Raw genomic sequence first — 21,525 nt, 5'->3', positions numbered from 1 at the left:
GCTGCCAAAATTAACACTGTCTGGGAGGACGAGCTATGGTCCGTGCAGTGGGAGACTCAGAGTGGGGGTTCCGTCTCCGGCATGATCTGCGTGGACTGATTACGGCCCCCAAAAGAGTCGGATTAAAGCAGCTGACTTAAGCGTGTGCGTGTCTGACGTCGTTTAGATTGTTGCGGATGTAAGCGTGATACGCTTGGGATGACGAGCGGCCGAGAGCCTAGATGGTTGGATAAGAGATGCCCGGTCTAGCTGCTGTGGACGCTGCGCCGGTGCGGGAGAAATGGCTCTAATAATGTTCTGAGAATGCCCCCAAAGTGTGCGGGATGTTCTGAAAGTGTTTCTGGACCAGAAACGTGTGGCTTGAAAATAACATGCCCGGAACGAATGACTATATCTTCACTTCTAAATCCAACTAAACATTACCTTGAGGAGTTAGAATGATGCGCGTGTGGTTTGCCCAGCACCAGGCCTCCGTTACACTCTAAAGGGAAAATACGTTTATGCCGTGAATGTTAAGTTGGGTTGTGGGGGCGGGTGCTCCTGATATGAGCGACGCCGCGGAAAGAGCAGATGTGAATAAGGCGGCAGTTAGAGAGGAAGCAGCCTGGTTCATTAAAGTTATTACGCACCATCCTGCCACCCTGCGGGTGATAGACGGTTAAAGTCTGAGTCGTTGCATGATAGAGAGGAAAGTGAGTGAGGTGTTTGAGATGGTGGGGGGGAAGGATAGACCAGTTGGGAAAGAAGGTACTGGTTAAGAGTCGGCTAATGGGTTAGCATGTAGCATGGCCCCTTGGGTTACTGGGTGAGGCGCTGTTCCTACGGGGTTAGCTGCTAGAGGAGGAAGGTAAGCAGAAGCTGGGTTGCTGTGGACTGCTGAAGGTAGAGAAGAAGAAGTAGGGATGGGGGGATGAAGGGATGAGGGATGTAGGGATGTAGGGATGTAGGGATGTAGGGATGAAGGGATGAGGGATGTTGGGATGAAGGGATGAGGGATGTAGGGATGGAGGGATGAAGGGATGTATGTGCAAGGGGATTTCGTGAAGCCTGTGGGGCGACATGAGCTGTGACATGTCAGACACGGAGAGAGCAGGCACAGAGGGCAATACGACCTGGCCCCCACCAGGGGGTGCTGGTGAGTCGGGCTGTATCTGAGGAGGAGGACGTAGGCCTGTGACGTCACGACCCGTGGTGCGCGTGCCGCGCGGTGGTTTGCTCTGGAGCAGGAAGAGCTGTGTGTGTCGTTGTTCTTGCCGTTGTGTTGCTGAACAGGTTGAACAGTCTAGCCTTGTTGTCATTTCGGTGAAAGTGGATGCCGTTTTCTTTCGGGAAACGTTGGAGTTGAATGACTGTCCACCTCCTGAGTTCGGGCTCTGTTTCGGAGCGCGGCTCCGTCAGAGAGGCATGTCGAGTGCGCCGCTGCGAGTGGCCGGGGGCTGCTAATGAGGCAGGCTGCCGGTGGTGGGGAGATTGGAGCTGGCTGTGCCTGTTGTGGCCCCGGTTGTTTGCCCTCGCTGGCGGAGTAGACGAAGCCTGGGACCTGTCTGGAGTTGGAGGTGTCTCGTTGGGGGAGCTTGAGTGGGAGCGGTGGCGGCTGGTGTGTGGGACACTGATTGCCGAGCGCACGCGGCTCCGTTTGGATGCTTGGCTTAGATCCACCTGCTGAAACGTGGATGGTGGGCAGCCGATGTCGAAGAGATCTTCGTCTGACTCCGGTGAGTTGATCAGCAGTTCGGGATCCATGGTAAGTTGAATGTTGTCGTGGTAGCATTTAGCTTGTTTGAACCTTGACGACGCACGGCGTGAATCACGGTCTGGCTGTCAGTCCTTGAAAGGATGGAGACGAGCAGTGGCCGGAAGTTTTGCCGGATATAAATAGGGGTGGCCGTGGTTCGAGGTGGAGTTTTAGGCGTGGCCATGCTCCTGAACCTATGTTAACATTTTAACCTCATATCATATAAGTACATCAGGCTTCATAGAGCCAAAACATTTCAAGTGCTACTCAACTGGCTTTAGATAAGCCAGTCCTTTATTAGTATATACTATATATATACTAGTATATAAGTGCTTTGTTAGTAATTCTTTGTTAGTAATTCTTTGTTAGTAATTCTAACGGTCGAAGTGGAGTCGAAAGAGATGAGTTTTCAGTCTGCGCCGGAAGATGTGTAAGCTTTCTGCTGTCCTCATTTTAATGGGGAGCTCATTCCACCATTTTGGAGCCAGGATAGCAAACCAACGTGTTTTTGCTGATGGGAACTTGGGTCCCCTTCGCAGTGCGGGTGCAGCGAGCCGTTTGGCTGATGCAGAGCGGAGTGCACGTGCTGGGGTGTACAGTTTAACCATGTCCTGGATGTAGGAAGGGCCAGATCCATTTGCAGCATGGTATGCAAGTACCAGTGTTTTGAAGTGGATTCTAGCAGTTTTGGAAGATTGAAGACCAGACGAGCCGCTGCATTCTGGATGAGCTGCAGAGGTCGGATGGCACATGCAGGTAGACCAGCCAGGAGGGAGTTGCAGTAGTCTAGGCGTGAGATGACGAGAGCCTGGACCAGAAGTTGCGTCGTTTTCTGGGTCAGGAGGGGACGTATCCTTCTGATGTTGTAAAGAGTGTATCTGCAGCAGCGGGTTGTACCAGTGAAGGGCATTTTGTTATCTAGGGTCACACCTAGATTCCTTGCAGTCTGAGTCGGGGAAACAATAGAGGTGCCGATGTTGATTGTCAGGTCAAGAGTGGGACAATCTTTTCCCGGAAGGAAAAGCAGTTCAATTTTGTCAAGGTTGAGCTTGAGGTGGTGAGCAGACATCCACCGAGAGATGTCAGCTAGACAAGCAGAGATGCGTGCGACGACCTGAGTCTCTGAGCGGGGAAAGGACAGAATTAGAGAGGGTTTACTCTTGCCTCCTTGAGACTACTGTAAAGAAATATTTGTATGTATTCAGGTTAGTAAACTATCAAGATGCTTAAAAAGGGAAAATGATTTGTGTAGAAAACTGGGCTGGTTTTGGGCCTGCTAACATGTGGTTTTGTGAGGACAAAGGAAGAGGGGGAAGGTGTGGAGTTGACATAGTCATCTCAGATCCCTGTGATAAGGAAGCTGAGCCACTGGGATTGGGGACTTAAGATGTGGGGTGTTGATGATAATTTGGGCAGCCAATCACTGGTCTGGAAGGGAGGCGCAGATAACTCCTCCTTGGGTCAGCAAGGGATATAGACAGAAACCCCGCTGTGTTCGGTCTCTTTCTCCTCTGGCTGGCTGGCTGGCTGGCTGGCTGGCTGGCTGGCTGGCTGGCTGGCTGGCTCACGTGAGTATCAGGTAAATGTGGGATCCCACAGAACTGTATGTAATTTGTACTGTATTGATTGTACTTGATTGTATTGCATTGTATATTACCATTAAAGTGGATTATTGTTAAACGGTTAAGTGTATGCTCTGGATTCCCTTCATGTAAGATAACAGCTTGTAGGAACGCGAGGAGATTTAAGCCTATATCTCCTAACAAATGGTGACCCGACGTTTCCGTGTAGACAGGGCTGTGGAAGGTTTCAGAGTGTTTTTGAAGTTTGAATGGAGTATACAATGCATATTTTATACCATGTTAGGAAAGTTATATATAACACGTGAACGTTGATCGTCAGGTATAGAGAGTCCTGCGTAACAAGAAATTAGAGCAGTTTGCGTGGATCTTCAGGTAGTTTAGTCCTGAAGTGGCGTAGGAGCGGTGCAGTTCGTGAGTTTTGGGTGCAAGTCCCAGACGGCGAAACCTGGATGGTCGATATTTGAGATCGGTCCGCCGTTTATAACTGGGGGTAAAATAGCAGTCTGAGATCGAATAAGCGAAAGTATCAATGGACTGCTATTCTGTTAAATCCTTGGGAGAGAGCGCTAACGTCACCTACATTGTGACGAGACCGGCTCCCGTTTCCCTTGTCTGTAAAAATTAATTTGAAAGGCTGACGTAAACATAACGTTGATCGCAAGGTAGGCAGAGAGTCCTGCGTGACGACATATGTAACACGTTATCAGGCCGGACAAACTGTACGGGGAATAAATCTGTGTGATTTTTACCTAAATAACCTGTGTGAGCGATTGTCTGTGGTAATCAGGCATTCGCTCAGAAGAGTGAAGCTCATTTGTGCTCCGCTGCTGCCATCTAGTGGCTGAAAGGGGGGGAAGCACGTTAATTAAGTCAGATAAATAAAAGCGAAGTCAATATATTGCGTCAGAATAGTAAAGACAATTCTGAAATTCCAGGGAGTTATCGGGAGCAATGGGAACAGATTAAGAGATTGATTTTAAGTGGAATCAAAAAGGGGATAAAGAATAGGCTTGTATATTTAAATAAATAAGCTGTCTGTAGGTTGTCATTGTTGATTAGTAAAGACCTTGTTTTATGTTGGTAAATGTAATGGTACAAAAGACAGGGGTACTTATGCCCGTTTAGGTTTTCAATGTGCGCCATCACGTTAGAACAGGATTGGTGGCATTTTCAGTTCATTGCTTACTTCCACACGCCTTCCCCCTCCTTGTCTCTTTCACGACTATAGTTAATGCATTGGAGCGATTGTCAAGTTGCCGTGTTTCTAGGAACACGGCTGTTCCGGAACGGCCTTTCCAAATAAAAGCCAAAGGCCGCTGTTCGCCAGAGATGCCTTCACAATAAAACAGTAATTACCTTAACAATATATTTAACTTATATTGCGTCTTTAAATATTGATTTTAATTCATTACAGATCTAACCTGCTTGTAACACAACTTTGATCAAAATAATAGGATAAGCAAGTGGTTAAAGGGGTTTCCTGTCTGGCTCATTTGATTTAGAACTGAAGTAAGGGAAAATAGTGTTTTATGAGTCATTCCTCATGGTTTCTGAAGATAAATCATCAGTTTGTCTGAACTTTGATATAGAGATAGGATCATGGTGACCTTTTTTGGTTTCAAATTAAAGTAGAGTTTAAGGATGAAGTAAGCAGGACTTCAACTGGCCAAAAGACATTTTAAAGTTTAATATTCTTGGTTAGCAAACAAGACATCTGATTATTATGTCACACATGATAATCTTGTTATAGACACTAGCTTAAAATATTGGAGAAAATATGTAGATGTTCTTTCGTAGTGTGTGGAATATGTGATGCTGGAAACATGTACGTTTTTCAATGTATAGGAGAAAATGTTTTCCTGAAAGAGTTATGTTGGGTACATATGTAGCAATGGATGAAACAATTTTTAGAGTGAGTTTTTGTAATATCATTTGTAGACATCAATTAGGTTGTTTAGATGGCATTTAACAATTAAGACAGATAGTATGATTACAAAGAGTCAGAGTGGAAAGGGTTGGATTTATTTAACCTCAGTGTGCTAGATCTTTTATAGGTAATGCGTCCCGAGACCTGGACTCCCCCTCTGAGTTAGAAAAGGCTAAGATCCCGACCCTCCAAGCAGACAAAAGACCTAACCCAACAGGAAACTCCTCCTTCTCCATCGAACAGACAGAGAACCAGAGCTGAAACGACAACAACAAGACTGCAGCCAGAACTATCTCCGCCTGTGACATCCAGAACCAGACAGCATGCTGACGGGCAGAAATCTACCCTCATCAGTCCCTCAGACAGGACCATGAAGTTCCAAGCTGAGCACAAGAGCAAAGTGTGGGAGATGAGCAGAATCCGCCCTCCATAAAAACAGCAGAGAGACTGTAAAGGAGGGGATAAAATGCAAAGCAGTGCAAGAACATTGGCATGAGGGCGCATGCAGATGTAACTGGGCCAATGGCTGACAGCGGATGAAGTTACAGCGGATAGACTGAAGAGAACACAGAATCAGAGGAGTTGGCATGGTCGATTTGAAGTGAGGAGGCCGGGGTCACGGCTTGAGAAAACCAGAGGAGGAGAAAAGGAAAACGGGAATGAGTGAGTTTACACATAAACACACTTATTCACAAAACGCACATTTAAAGCATAAATACGTAAAGACAGAAAGATTTATTAAATTAAAAATAGCAGTAAACTATTAGAGTAAAATGAGAACACACTGAGGGTTAAAGGGGGCCACATGACAAAGTACAACCATATTCTTCAATCTTTTCATCAGGTTAACAGAATATTCTTTGACATTTTTATTCACGTGTGAATAAAGTAGTGGGATAGTTTTGGGAACCACTCTATAAGACAAATCTTTATCTGTATGGATAATGTTAAAGGGAGAGCTGGTGCCAAGCCAGATATAGTATTCCAATCTAAATAATTGATTTCACCATTGTAGCATAGTTATTACCATGGGAAATATGAAATGACTTCTGTTTTTAAATCCTTGATAAAGGAGGGAGGAATGGTTGCATGTTCGGACATCCAGGGTTCCACACACTGCTAAAGAGTTTAACATTGGTTTTTAGGTGGACCAGAATTGATGACATGTGGTTGTTATACCATTGTTATCGTGAACAAAACATAAATAAGGACATAGTATCTGCTTGAAGATGAATGGATTTCATATCCTAGAGGGGATTAGTTATTGTGAAGACTCCACAAGGTATCTACTAATGTATTGTAAAGAACTTGAATTGACTTGATAAATAAGTGAAGATAAGAAGATGTATGGACCATAAATTAGTCAATTGGTAAATAAAAATAGCGGAAAAGAGGGGAACTATTAAAGGCAAGTGAAAAATCAGTCTAATACACACTGATACAAAAAAAGGGGGGGGGGCATGAAGGAAGTATGCACTGGATTTTTTATTCGTGTGTGAATTTGGTAGTGTTTTAATTTGTTACAGTATTGATCAGTCCAAAGGGAGAGTTTTAGTAACAGCTCTATAAGATCAGATAAATATTTATTTATATAGGTCATGTTGAAGGGAAAGCTGGTTCTAAACAAAATATAGTATTTCAATTTGAGGTACTGGTTTCATGTTCAGACACCCAGAGTTCCACGCACTGTGAAAGAGGGTAACATTGTTCTTTAAGTGCACCAGAATTGAAGATAAATTGATAGAATGAGTTATGGAATAAATAGCAGAGCTTTACAGATCCTAGTAATGTTTTGACACAAGATAGTGAGGTACACATGTTTCTGAAATAGATCTATTAGTCATTTTAATACTAATTAGGTGTAAATGAATTGCAGTAATAGTAATAGTACAATAAGGAAGTGACATTTTTTTGGCTAGACACTTTTCAGGGAATGTGGGAAACAGCAAGGAGGGGTTGGAGATATCTTGAACATTATAGTTGTAATTGTGAATTAATAAATGATGGTGCTCCATATATACAGATTTGTATAGACGGAGGATGCTGGCCTGTGCTGGAACATCAAAGTCTCTGCAGAGCACAACACATGGCCAAAAAGACGGAGACCAACTGACCTTTGACCCTGACAGACAGGGTAACTTGGGAAGGCACTGTCAATGACTGACTCTGCGGTGAACCTGACCAAACCTGACTTTACAACCTGACAGTGTGAGTGTGAGTGTGTGTATGTCTGCACCTGATCAGTGCAACTGCGTGATTTGAAACGATGACTAATCAAGCATGTTTTGGACTAACACATTCTTTTTGGGTGATAATAATGTGTGAAATGAGAGGTTTCCTAACATTGCACAAAAGGGGAAACCGTATCTAATCTGGTTGATGATGTTTCACTCCCACAGGAGGTGGCTGTTTGCAGAATGTGAAACTCAAACTAGGACATTTGGAATTCTGTTTCTTTTAGGACTGAATGATGGAGAGAAACACTCTCAAGTGTTTACTGGGAAAAATGTTTGGTATTGTCTTATAATCCATTATGACCTGAAGGTTTTCTTCCCATACAGGTTTTTGTTTACACATGAGAGAATGTGTAAAAAAGGGGGAGTGTAAACTTTACAATGTACATTTTTCATTTAGGGACGGAAAGGAACCTGCTGCCCAACTCCATTGTTCAATCTGACCATTGATTGACAGTTTTAGAATTGACCTGCTCCATATTTGGGGATAAGAGGCTGTTTGGTGAATGTTGACATGTCTATAGTATTGATTGAGTTATAGCAGGTAGCACAGGTAGAGAATCAGTGGCCAAGGGGCTACCAGAGAGATGTAAGTCCAGAATGAAATACTGGAGAGGCTGACCGGTGAGTAATGTGTCAACTAATGTTTCAACAGGTATTAAAGTAACTGAGGTTTGAAATGTAGAAAGAACATATTTACAGTTAAGCTAAAACATAGTAATGTAATGAGACACAATGTGATTTGGACAACATCATGTAACTAGTCTGGTAAAGAAGTAAAAGCCATAGACTTTATTGTTTAGGTCATTATGGGGATATACATTTCATCTACATTTAGAAAGACATTTGATGACAGTTGGTGGGAATTCTGTATTCATTTTTTCAGTGGGATAATATCTAAGCACTGACGGGTAGAAGCAGTATCACCAGGAAGCCGTTCACTTTGTTAGTATTGTGATTTTGGTTGTTTTTGAATCCATAAGATTAGTGTGTTTCTTTACCAGAAACATTAGCAGTTCAAATCATATTTTTAGATTTTTAATGGGATCTCAGGGATTTCATTTAAAAATAAATACAGATGCTTGTCAGAAATTCAGAGCTATTGAAATATGTTATTTAGTTTACCTAAAGATGTTGGGGTTCTTATTTAGTGGGCACAGTCCAAGATTCTGAAGCAGCACAATTAATTTAGAAAACCTGTGCACACACGTCTGTTGTTTTAAGATACCCCACCAACAGGCTCCAAGTTGCCACGCACTGGTGGGTTAAACAGCCGAGGGCCCCAGAGCCCGGAGCGTAGGCTTGAGGGATTTGTATCAGATTTCTCCACACAGGTTGTTGATGCCAAAAGGGGGACAACTGGTACCACTGTGCGGAGCCAGTGTGCGGCGGGGGAAAACACCTGCGAGGACCCTAGACGACATCAGGACGGATCGGGCTCTCATCAGGGAGGTCGACTCGGAGGCTGTCATCAGCGGATTGGAGGAGAAGGACATCCATCATCCATCCAGCAGTCGTCCCGGGAGGCATCATCATCGGACCGGAGAAGGAAGATCGGGAGGACATCTATTCAGCATCGACTCGGAAGCCGCCATCAGCGGATCAGAGGGGACAAAGACACGGCAAGCCAGGACGGCACAGGGGACTCCACTCTCCGCTGAAACAGGAGTGTGGGTTAAGTGCAACAAGACGGTGTATGGAGCCAGCCAGGCCTGCCAAGCTATGGGCAGCCTCTACCATGACAGCTGCTTCACCTGCAGCGCCTGTAGTCGAAGGCTGAGAGGGAAGGCGTTCTACTATGACGCAGGAAGGGTTTTCTGTGAAGAGGACTTTCTGTACTCTGGGTTCCAGCAGTCTGCAGACAAGTGCAACGCAGGTGGACATCTAATCATGGACATGCAGGCCGGCAGGCCCTGGGGAAGTCTTACCGCCCCGGTTGCTTCCGCTGCGTCATCTGCAACGAGAGCCTGGACGGAGTGCCCTTCACTGTGGACACTGAGAATAAAAAGTATGGAGACTCAGCAGACAAGGATGCAGTTTTTTGCAAGTGCCTTGTGTAAATTGCACTCTCTTTTTTAAGAGTGCAAAAGAGGGAATTGTAAAGAAATATTTGTATGTATTCAGGTTAGTAAACTATCAAGATGCTTAAAAAGGGAAAATGATTTGTGTAGAAAACTGGGCTGGTTTTGGGCCTGCTAACATGTGGTTTTGTGAGGACAAAGGAAGAGGGGGAAGGTGTGGAGTTGACATAGTCATCTCAGATCCCTGTGATAAGGAAGCTGAGCCACTGGGATTGGGGACTTAAGATGTGGGGTGTTGATGATAATTTGGGCAGCCAATCACTGGTCTGGAAGGGAGGCGCAGATAACTCCTCCTTGGGTCAGCAAGGGATATAGACAGAAACCCCGCTGTGTTCGGTCTCTTTCTCCTCTGGCTGGCTGGCTGGCTGGCTGGCTGGCTGGCTGGCTGGCTGGCTCACGTGAGTATCAGGTAAATGTGGGATCCCACAGAACTGTATGTAATTTGTACTGTATTGATTGTACTTGATTGTATTGCATTGTATATTACCATTAAAGTGGATTATTGTTAAACGGTTAAGTGTATGCTCTGGATTCCCTTCATGTAAGATAACAGCTTGTAGGAACGCGAGGAGATTTAAGCCTATATCTCCTAACACTACCCAAAGAGATGTTAAAAACGTTGGAAGCAGGTTCATGCCTTTATTTACATTTTTGTATTTACTTTTATTTCATATTTGAGAACATTTGTTATAAAAAGGTCATTGTGTAACGAACATTTTAAAATAAACTGTTAACAAGTGGAACTTAAATGTGTATGTTATTTTTGACTCAAATAAATTAGTTTCTAATACTCAAACAAATTAAGGTAACAATTTGCATGGACATTTTTGAGAGGTATGGACTTAAATAAATAAATTACAATAGCTTAAATTAAAAAAATGCAACTTAATATCACTGCATCTTTACGATTAAAATGAAGTTGGTTCAACTTAAAGTGGGGTAGGTAATATATAATTTGAAAATACAAAGCCGGAAAAAAATCTGCCACTTCCTTACAGAGCCCCTCCTCCAACACACACGAACGCCGGGGCGGCTAAAATGATTGGTCGTGCTTTTTACCGTACTACGGCTTCCACAGATGACATTTTTGTTATGGATTTTTTGTCAAAGCACTTAAGATATTCATTGCTATCGGGATATTCAGAGCATTCCAGGAATATAACACAAAGTGTATCTCGAGCTGGTTTCTCAAACTTACCTACCCCACCTTTAATTTAGTTTTAAAGGTGAAAGAAAATTATTTGTAGTTTGTAGTACTGAACTAATTGAGTTAATCAGATTATAAATGGGTACTCGGATTAATTTAATAATCGATTAAATTGGAAATAATTAAAACGCAAATTGTTACCTCAATTTATTTAAGTAGAGCCGGCGTATATTTTTTTAGAGTATAGCTTGTGAAAAAGCTGGCAGTTATTGGCTTCTTTTATCCTGTACACAGTGAGGGTTTAGGGTTTTAAGAGCTTTTTTTGTAAAAAATCTGCTTGCATGTTTGATTCACTTCAGTTTTTTTGTTACAAAAGTCACAAAAGTAAATCATTTTGTTTCTAGGAGCAAGACCCGAGCTAAACCAATATTCCTATTAAATAAATATCTACAGACATGTTATTGTATAAATTGTTTTAGTTTGTTTTCTTTCATTGATTTGTATTATTATCGAGGAATCAATCTGTCAAATATTTTTGGTTTTAAAATGTTGTATAAAAATTCAGAAAATAGTTGAAAAGATCTTAAAAATGTCTTGTTTTGTCCAAATATCAGTCTTACACCCAAAATAACGAATGCACTGGAAGCAAGAGATCTCAACCTTAAGAAACTAGAGCTAAAGCACGTTTATAACAAATGAATATATCAAGAACAAAAATAAATTACTAAAATTAGGAATTGAATATAAAACAGATACCTATTAAACACATGTTCTGTCTATTGACTTTTGAGTAAGCACTTACTAAGTTTAGTGTGGTACATCTTTAATACTGACAACATTCATCTTTTATATTCCATCTTCCATCCATCCATCCATCCATCCATCCATCTTCTCCCGCTTATCCGTGGTCGGGTCGCGGGGGTAGCAGTTCCAGCAGAGAGCCCCAAACTTTCTTTTCCCTGGCGACATCAACCAGCTCTGACTGGGGGATCCCAAGGCGCTCCCAGGCCAGCGAAGAGATATAATCCCTCCACCTGGTCCTAGGTCTACCCCTTGGTCTCTTCCCAGCTGGACGTGCCTGGAACACCTCCCTAGGGAGGCGCCCAGGTGGCATCCTAACTAGGTGCCCGAATCACCTCAACTGGCTCCTTTCGACGCGAAGGAGGAGCGGCTCAACTCCGAGTCCCTCCCTGATGATCGAACTTCTCACCTTATCCCTAAGGGAGACACCAGCCAACCTGCGGAGAAAACCCATCTCGGCCGCTTGTATCCACGATCTCGTTCTTTCGGTCATGACCCATCCTTCATGACCATAGGTGAGGGTAGGAACGAAAATGGCCCGGTAGACAGAGAGCTTTGCCTTCTGGCTCAGCTCCCTTTTCGTCACAACGGTGCGGTAAAGCGACTGCAGTACCGCTCCCGCTGCTCCGATTCTCCGGCCCATCTCACGCTCCATTGTTCCCTCACTCGAGAACAAGACCCCGAGATACTTGAACTCCTTCACTTGGGGTAAGGACTCATTCCCTACTTGGAGTGGACAGTCCATCGGTTTCCTGCTGAGAACCATGGCCTCAGATTTGGTGGTGCTGATCCTCATCCCAGCCGCTTCACACTCGGTTGCGAACCGATCCAGTGAGTGCTGAAGGTCGCAGACCGATGAAGCCATTAGAACCACATCATCTGCAAAAATCAGTGGTGCAATCCTTAGTCCACCGAACTGCAGACCCCCTCCCCCACGACTACGCCTCGAAATCCGATCCATGTATATTACAAACAGGATTGGTGACAAAGCGCAGCCCTGGCGGAGGCCAACCCTCACCGGAAATGGTTCCGATTTACTGCCGAGGACCCGGACACAGCTCTCGCTTTGGGAGTACAGAGATTGGATGGCCCTGAGTAGAGACCCCCTCACCCCATACTCCCGCAGCACCTCCCACAGTAACTCCCTGGGAACCCGGTCATACGCCTTCTCCAAGTCTACAAAACACATGTAGACCGGATAAGCGTACTTCCAGGCCCCCTCCAGGATCCTTGCGAGAGTAAAAAGCTGATCCGTCGTTCCACGACCAGGACGGAATCCGCATTGTTCCTCCTCAATCTGAGGTTCGACAATCGGCCTGACCCTCCTTTCAAGTACCTTGGAGTAAACTTTCCCGGGGAGGCTGAGTAGTGTGACGCCTCTGTAATTGGCACACACCCTCTGATCCCCCTGTTTGAAAAGGGGAACCACCACCCCGGTCTGCCACTCCTTCGGTACTGTTTCCGACTTCCACGCAACGTTGATGAGACGTGTCAACCATGACAGTCCCTCAACACCCAGAGCCTTCAGCATTTCCGGGCGGATCTCATCCACCCCCGGGGCTTTGCCACTGTGGAGTTGATACGACCTCAGTGACCTCCCCCCGGGAGATTGGTGTTGATCCCCCGTCATACTCCAGCTCTGCCTCTAACATAGAGGGCGGAGTTGTCGGGTTCAGGAGTTCCTCAAAGTGTTCCTTCCAACGCCCTAACCATCAGTTGAGGTCAACAACGTCCCATCCTTACTGTACACAGCTTGGATGGTCCCCTGCTTCCCCCTCCTGAGGTGTCGGACAGTTTTCCAGAACAACTTTGGTGCCGCCCGAAAGTCCTTCTCCATGTCTTCTCCGAACTTCTCCCACACCCGCTGCTTTCCATCTTCAATAATTTAAACTTGGAGACACCTTCAATAGCTCTGAGCTTCTTGGTTCTCTGTAATCTGGTAGGAGGTGCTGCAGCTGACGTTTAGTTCACATTATGTTGCCAAAACACTCCGAAGACAGGGATTTATTAGTAATGCTGGCATTGATCATGTGTAGACTGCCTTGTAAATCTTCAGTAAACACCACATGCTGTTGTGAACGTTTTACATAGGCTTTTATCAGTACATGTTTAACAAGTGAACCTCATGCTGTTGTGACCCAATTAAAGGCATTTGTGTAAGGTCTGTTTGATAATCATTATTTTTTATTTCATTTAAAGTGTGTGTTTTTTAATGTCAGAAAAGATAAGGTAAATGAATGTGTTTGGCTGTGCCCTAAAATATGATATTTCTCTGCTTTGTAGTTTTGGTAATCCTCACAGCAGTTATGTTTTGTATTCATATTTTGTGATGAGCTGCGTGCAGATCTCCTGTGACAGGATGGCACGACACCAGGAGGAAATGGCAGATTGCTTGCACTTTGATCAGGTCTGTTTTATTTTTGTCATATCCACCGAGCTAATCTCAATGTCTGATGTCTCTCCTGAGTCAGAAACCAGTTTAATCATTACATGGATTGTGACTTCTTGTGTAACAGTGGCACTTCACCAACATCACTAAACGTCTATGTTTTGGGGGTGTACGAACAGAGAAAGTGACAGAAATTAATTATTTTTTTATTTTTGGCAAATTAAATAAATACTGTTTATTTTCAACTCTCATCACATTTACTAAATCCGTCAAAATATATATATATAATCTCCTCTCACACAGACATTGATCAATCCACTCTAAAGCAAGATGAAGAAAGTGTTTGTAACTTAAAGAAGTTGTTAAACAGCAAGACAACGAGATATTAAGGAAGGCTGGGTGAAAGCAAGTAACGATTTCATCATTTATCCCTGACATAAAACTAATTTATGAACTTGAGGATTTGATTACATTTTCCTTTGCCTAATTTGTTTTTTGTGCTAATTGTTTTATAATTCCCATGGCGGGATATCCGCAGTCCCACTATGCTTATCATATATTCCATTACTGGATATGCCTGGTTAGGATTTGGAGATAAATAACTAAGATGGAGCCTCTAAAAATCACACTGTGATAAAATGCTTTTCTATACAGTAAGTTGGAAGACATTATCGCAACAGAAAAAGAAAAGGTCAACTGATATTGGTGTTGTTATCTAGTTGGAACAACATTTGATGCACATTCGAGCCAACATAAATTATAGAGGGATGTAAAGTTGTTTCAAACCCTCAGCCCGATTCAGTTAGTGCCAGAATGTGGGGAGGAAAAGCCATCGATATTGCAATGTGCTCTTTACTGATTAAAACAAATGTTTGCGCACATAGCCAAAAAGGAACATTTATCACTCGACTGGCTAGCTCTGGAATCAATACGGCCCCTTGAGGGATGTGGATTTCTTCTTCATGGTACTCTAAATGGCTTTTATTTGACATTTTTCCTCCTTTGAACACTTGGGTCTCCAGCTTGTGGCGGATTTATTTTCAATGAGCATCACCCACTCACTCAGCTGGCTCCTACATCATTTTTAATTTCTCCACACGACTTGGAGCAGAGATCTAATGTCTGTTAAATGTGCTGTGCCTGCTGCGTCACCTCATACCAAGAGACGAGTAACGTAAGATTGCAACTGTGGGTTGTCCGTGTTAAAAAGTATTACAACTAAGACTCGTCTGGTTTTCTATGTGTCTCTCCCTCTCATGTGTTGAACGAACCAGGTATTTTCCTTTTTTTGGACAGTGGTTGTAGAGAGGGAGCACAGACTATGATTTTTTTAGGCAGAAACTCAAAGCAGCCACAAGACACTGTCGGTGATGTGATCCATTATTGAATTCTACCAAGCTGCTGCAGATAATATGTAAAAAATCTGGATTCAGTCGGTACATGTGTGAAAGTACAAGCAGCTGTGGGTTTATGGAAGATTTGATCTCTGTGGACTGAGGTAAACACTGCTGCAATGTTGCATACAGTTGGCTGTTAATAAATCTAACCTTAGGCCATTCTACAGAGAACAGAGGAAGGGTTGACAGAGGCTCAGTCTAACTTTGTTCAGGAAAACCCAAATATATCCCTGCAATGTTATTCCTGAGTACAGAAAAGTAAGAGACCACAGCCTCATGGTGCCCAAAGCAGTGTCAGTAAAAGGTTATGTTTGTTAGTAGCAGACGCACTGCAGTCAATAAGGTCTAAGCCCAGACTTCAGTGTGAAATGATTCAAAACAAGCTGTGAAGCAGCACTTCAGGCTGAAAGACTCTCAGCTGACTGAAAGACAACAATCAAGAAGAATGAGCCTATTTGTTTGGTATATACTGTAGTCACAGTGAAGCCTAAATGTAACCTTTTCAAACGTAACTTTATATCGAACAATTGTGCGTAGTAAAAGGAAATGAGACTCAATTAAACTACAGATAATTATCACATCAATCTGCGGCTCCTCTTAGCCCAACAGTGAATTTAAGCTCCTTGTTTATCCGTCTTGTTTTTACACATTGATTTCTTTGGTTTCACTCTCATAGTACTTATAGTGTCATTTTCAGCAAGAGATTGTACACTGCCACAAAGAAAAATACCTTTCTGTGCAAATTGTAAAGTGCTATGAGCATGAATCAAATGAAAGATCAGAAGACTGAAGTGGTCTCCGATTATTTTGATTACAATTTGTTCCACAGTCCTCAGCCTCAGTGTTTGACTTCCTAGGACAGATGCCAAGTGCGGGGGGAGGTGCGTCATCACCCTAAATGGCATCTGCGTATTCATGCCAGGCAAATTACTTTTCTGTATACTCATCTGGATGGGCTTTTTGTTTGGATTCTTTTTCTCGCTGCTCAACTCTCTGTGTGCTGAATTAACATATAAAACGAGGTCAGAAGTAATCAGCCTATAAATTGAAAATAGTCTCATGAAGGCTTCGGTGAGAGACAAGTGACAGGTGAGTGACACAAGTGACAAGTTAATGTAGGGCACAAAAACATCAGGTTCACTTTAAATGTCCTTAATCCTTGTTTGCTCATTTCTGTGCATAAAAACGAGTCAGAAGCATAAAAACCAGGCTTTTAGATGTGGACACTTTTTGGATAATCTGACATATAATCACATATTTAATCAGTACCCTAAGCTTTTGATTGAAAATGTAAAGCCCTGTGTGAACCTCTTATAGTCGGTATTTAAAAATAAATCATTTTGACTGAAATTTGGCCACAGTCTATTATTTATGAGCTGCAGCAATGGTTTGATTATTGCACAAGGTTGCTGTTTTTAGAAGAAGTTAAATGGTCAAGCCATTTATTATAACACCGAAACATCTCAACAACAATGCTTCAGGTTGTGCTGACTGTCATAATAATAATTTCTATGGCACTTATAAAAACATTTACAGTCAAATTGCATCACAGAAGGACCAAACGCGAGGACAAAGGTTTGCGGGTGGAAGATAAGCACACACTATAACACTATTAATGAAAACAACAATGTAAGGCAACAAAATATATTGTTGCCAGGTAGTTCTCATATCCTTGCCCGCACATCATCTGTCATACAGTTCTAACCTTAAACATGAACACAACAGAAAATCAGTATTGCTTGTGAATCCACAGTGTGAGCAGTGCACTGTGGGTGCAGCAAACACATGATTCAGATATTAATCAAGTGGACCAGAAGGCTCTCGATCTGCACATTACAAAAGATAACATGTTGTCCAATCAAGATGTCAAATCTCTTTATTTTTTGGATGACTTGCATGCAGAAAATCAATAGCACAGTAGAGCAGAGATTGTGCTCTGTACTATCTTTCATGTTGAATGGTCAAACTGAAAGAAGAAGCGTAAAATGCTTTATATTATACCGTCAGGCTTTGTTTGACAAATCCAGTTCTTGGCAACCTGATCGTTCTCATTATTTTAGTATTCATAAATATGTGGCCCTGGATGCTTTAGTCTACATTTTAGAAGAGGATCTCTCTGAAACAGATAACAGAGAGCATTAATATTACATTAGGATCGGCTTGCTTCAGCTCTCAAATCAAAATTACCCATTGCACCATATCCTCTGAAAATTGTCTACTGACTAACATGATGACTTTCCATAAAAGGGCAAAATCCCAGGAGTTCCAGACTCTGAAGGAAATAACAGAGGTGGAAAACCAAATGTTCTAGGTAGCAGGTAATGAGGTTCCTGGAAATCGTATTTTTGGGGGAAATTGAGGTTCAGCTTGCAACATTTAGTTTAATGTGGCCCTTTAGAAAACCAATTTGATAGGCGATATCTTGTTCTTTTTTGGATGACAGTGTCAGTCTATTGGTTTACCACTTCGCTGCAGACTGAAACTTCACAGCAACTATTGGAGTAAGTGCTTTAAAAAATTGATATTTGGACATTCAAGCCCATAGAATAAATCCTACTGACACCATCGATTTGTTACAAAGAATTAATTATAATACTAATAATAAAAATAATAATAATAATTTCAATTTCTATAGCGCCTTTCACGAAACCCAAGGATGCTTTACAATGGGAAGTGACAAAACAAAACAAAAAAAGTAATAATAATCATACAGATACCTAGGCTGAAGAAAACAAATACTGTTGTGATTCCTTTAATATCCCCTCTACTTAAAACATGTTCACTTTTTTTCATGGGCAGCAGCTTGCGGTTTAGTTTCTCGTTCAAAGAAACTTTGCCTGCCAGACAGGAGTGGTGAAGAAATCGAACCATTTACCTCATGATTAATAGATGACCTGCTCAACCTCTTCAGAGCCACAGCTAACCCAAAAGGATATCCTCTTCAAACGATGCCTCAAAGGTCTGCTAGCATCACTGTACACTCTTGTTTTAACATAATGACAATGTGACAAAGCCACATGAGCTGAGGGTTCATGACCAGCAACAAATGTTTCTAAGAATCTGCCCACCAGTGTCATGAGAATTAGGATGTTTCCCATCTGTTTTCTCTGTCTGTCACTCTGACACTACTTCACTGATAACAGCAGAAAGCCCCTGGCTGGTGCACAGGATCTGCATGTTTACTGAAAAGGATAAAGATGTAGCTCAAAGGTCGAGTTTGAGAAACACTAGTTTACACTTTCCCTGAGTCATGAGCTGCAATTTACCTCGTAAGTGGTTTGTAGAAATGAACACATTAAATAGAAATTGTAAAATTAATGATGGGGAAAGTTGTGTTTGATTGACCCCGTGGTAAAAGTATTCAGCGGACATTTTCTCTGAAGGCATGATTAGGGCATTCCGGCTAGTGCATAGCACATTCGGTTAAATGCTTGGCCTCCGGTACTGCTGCTTGTAGCTTTCTTGAGAACCACTCATCCTAAAAGCTTCACACTAAACAGGGTGCTTCCTTGGGTCATCAGCAGTACACTTGACAATGTGAAGTCGATGGGATAAACGTTTGTAGAGACTTGAAGGATATAATTACATACAGTATATATACAGGAGGCGTCTGTATTAATTATAGATTGAGAGCTCTGGCAGAGAAGTTTGATGTATTTTTCAACCTCAATGAGTTTTTTTTTTAGGATGAAGAAACTACACCACACTGTTTGTATAAGAGTCGATAATTACATACATGGGTGCCAAGATATGTTTTTGTTCTTTGTTCTGAAGGCTCTGTAGAATGTGCAGAACAAAATAATTGGGAAATAAACTCCTGGCTAAAAATAAATATTTTTTATTTTCCTTTACATGAATCCTAAACAGATCATGATGACTCTGAATATTCAATTGTACCATCATGTTAAGAAAGAGAGCTACACGCTGTTTCAAAACCAATTTCCATTAATAAATGCCCACGAGTGCATTTCTTGTGTTCTCCAAGTGTGTGTGAATGCATGAAGCTTATCATCTTAAAAACCCACATTGTCATTTGAATCTCTCATCTCACAGAAGAAAGAGGTCTGTGTATTAACTCTCCATATTTACTGTATTTACATCATAATCGCCGTATTTGTATCCCAGAGGAATTCAAACCTAAACCAGGAGGATGTGAACCGCTTCCAATTTTCTTTTGAAAGGCTGTGAACATTGTTTTTTAGGTCTCCCGTAGCGCACTGAAATAATGTCAATACTCGCGCTGAGCAATTTGTTTTCTATTTGCAAGTCCACCTGCGTCTCTGCACAGGTCACTTAAACCACAGTCTATTCATCTCATCTCTTGCTGACCTTTTAAGAAATGCCTCTAAATTGACTTTGTCACCCGTTTTGGATGGGGGAGTGGGTGGGGGAGAGTCACTTGCACTCCTTGACTCCTTGAAGTCTATTTCCATTCTGACATGGATTTTGAAAAGCACGTATGACAGTCGTGTCTCATGTGTAATCAAACATTTCAGATCTGTTTAGGGAAAACCTTTTCACAGGCACAACATGTGCATCCTCACCCACAGAAATTGCTGCATTTAAACGACTTTTATTAAAATGGGGTCAGTGAACAACAGAGAGGATAATCTTAGTATCCTCAAGAGCCCACTCTTTTTCTGTATGTAGTCTCAAGAGAAAGATCTTTGTTAAAACAAAAGACACTCAATGTGGTGTATTATATCCACAGTCAGAAGGAGTAGAGGTGGACAACATGATGGTGGGAGCTGTTCCAAGATTTAACTGAGATGTTGCAAACAGACGTCAAATAAATCACTCAATGCTTTGAAGGATCTTCTGCATGTGTTGCTTTTAAAATGGCACAACTCTGAACCTATGAACTCTACATCTAAACAATTTACCCACGCTGCATGCTTCACATCACTGCTATTGTAGGAGTATTTATTACATTACTTGAATTTCAAAACATTATGACAAAGGGAAGAAGTCAAATTAATAGGCATCTTTATACAGTTGGTATGAATGTTATCTCAACTCCAGGATTTGCTACAGCCTGTGTCTCCCATGGTTCAACGATCTCCAAGGGTCTGTTTTAACTCTCAAGTAAAACAGTATTCCCACTGCAAAGAGCTACTGTTATTTCCGGGCTATCTTTAAATCCCTGAGGAGGCTTTTTCCGGACATATTTTGTTTCTGTTCTTGGGTGCTGGAAAAATGTAACAAAGGGTCAAAGCACTGTCACGCCTTCTATCTTGCGCTTGTTATCAGATAATAAAAGCCTGACAGCAGTCTTCACAACCAGACGCCTTATTTTCCCTGTAGTGTCAAGAGCATTCAAGGGAAGTTCTATTTTTCAGGCAATGTCAGTGTTCCTTTATAGTTGAAGGGAGTTTCTTTCTTTGTTTAATAGTAATTTGCCCGGTGTGAATCGGCACAAATAACAGCTATCATTCACACAAAGCATAACAAGATTCCTCTCCATCTTATCATCATTTTATCATCATCTTATCACAGGACCCAGAAAGAATTACAAACATCTCACCTGTCATAAAATCTTTCACGACAGTATTCCCACAGTTTGTGAAATAAGGTAATTTCACTGCCCTACTATTCGTGCAGCCCAAAATGTGAAATATAGACTGTACAGATGTTATCTTAAAATGCCTGTTCTTTCTTTTGTTCTTCTGTCTGTGTCTATTCAAACAATAGGAAAGTTTATCCTTTTTCAACTCACGTCTTTGATCTTTGCCTCTGTTCAATCCACCTTCTTTTCCCACCAGATAGATCCAAGCCAAACAGTTTGGGCCTTTATGCTAAGCTAAGCTAAGCAGCTTCTGGTAGTAGCTATATATTTAAAATACATACATGAATGTGGTATGAATTCTTATCTAACTATTTGCAAGTACGTATATACTGTAAGCGTATTTCCCAAAATGTAAAACCACTTCAGGGGTAGACATTAAGGGTAAAATTCCTCCTCCGGGCCGGTGGAATTGTAGTATCACTGGCCCCACCATTGTAACCACTGGCCCAAGAGCAGTCGTTCAAAAAGATTCAACTAATAATGAAGAAAATGAACACATTTGTTGCAAGAGTAATTTATGCACTAACTACATTACTACAACATTTGAATCATCAGTTCTTCCTCATTTTCCTCAATTGTTCATATTTGGTTTATTAAAATAATGACATTGTGTTCATTGTTAAAAAATGTCTGCTATTATTATGAGTATTATTATTTGTATAATG

Source organism: Pseudochaenichthys georgianus, chromosome 4, assembly GCF_902827115.2.
Source record: "Pseudochaenichthys georgianus chromosome 4, fPseGeo1.2, whole genome shotgun sequence".
NCBI lineage: Eukaryota > Metazoa > Chordata > Actinopteri > Perciformes > Channichthyidae > Pseudochaenichthys > Pseudochaenichthys georgianus.
This window is presented reverse-complemented; position numbering follows the sequence as displayed.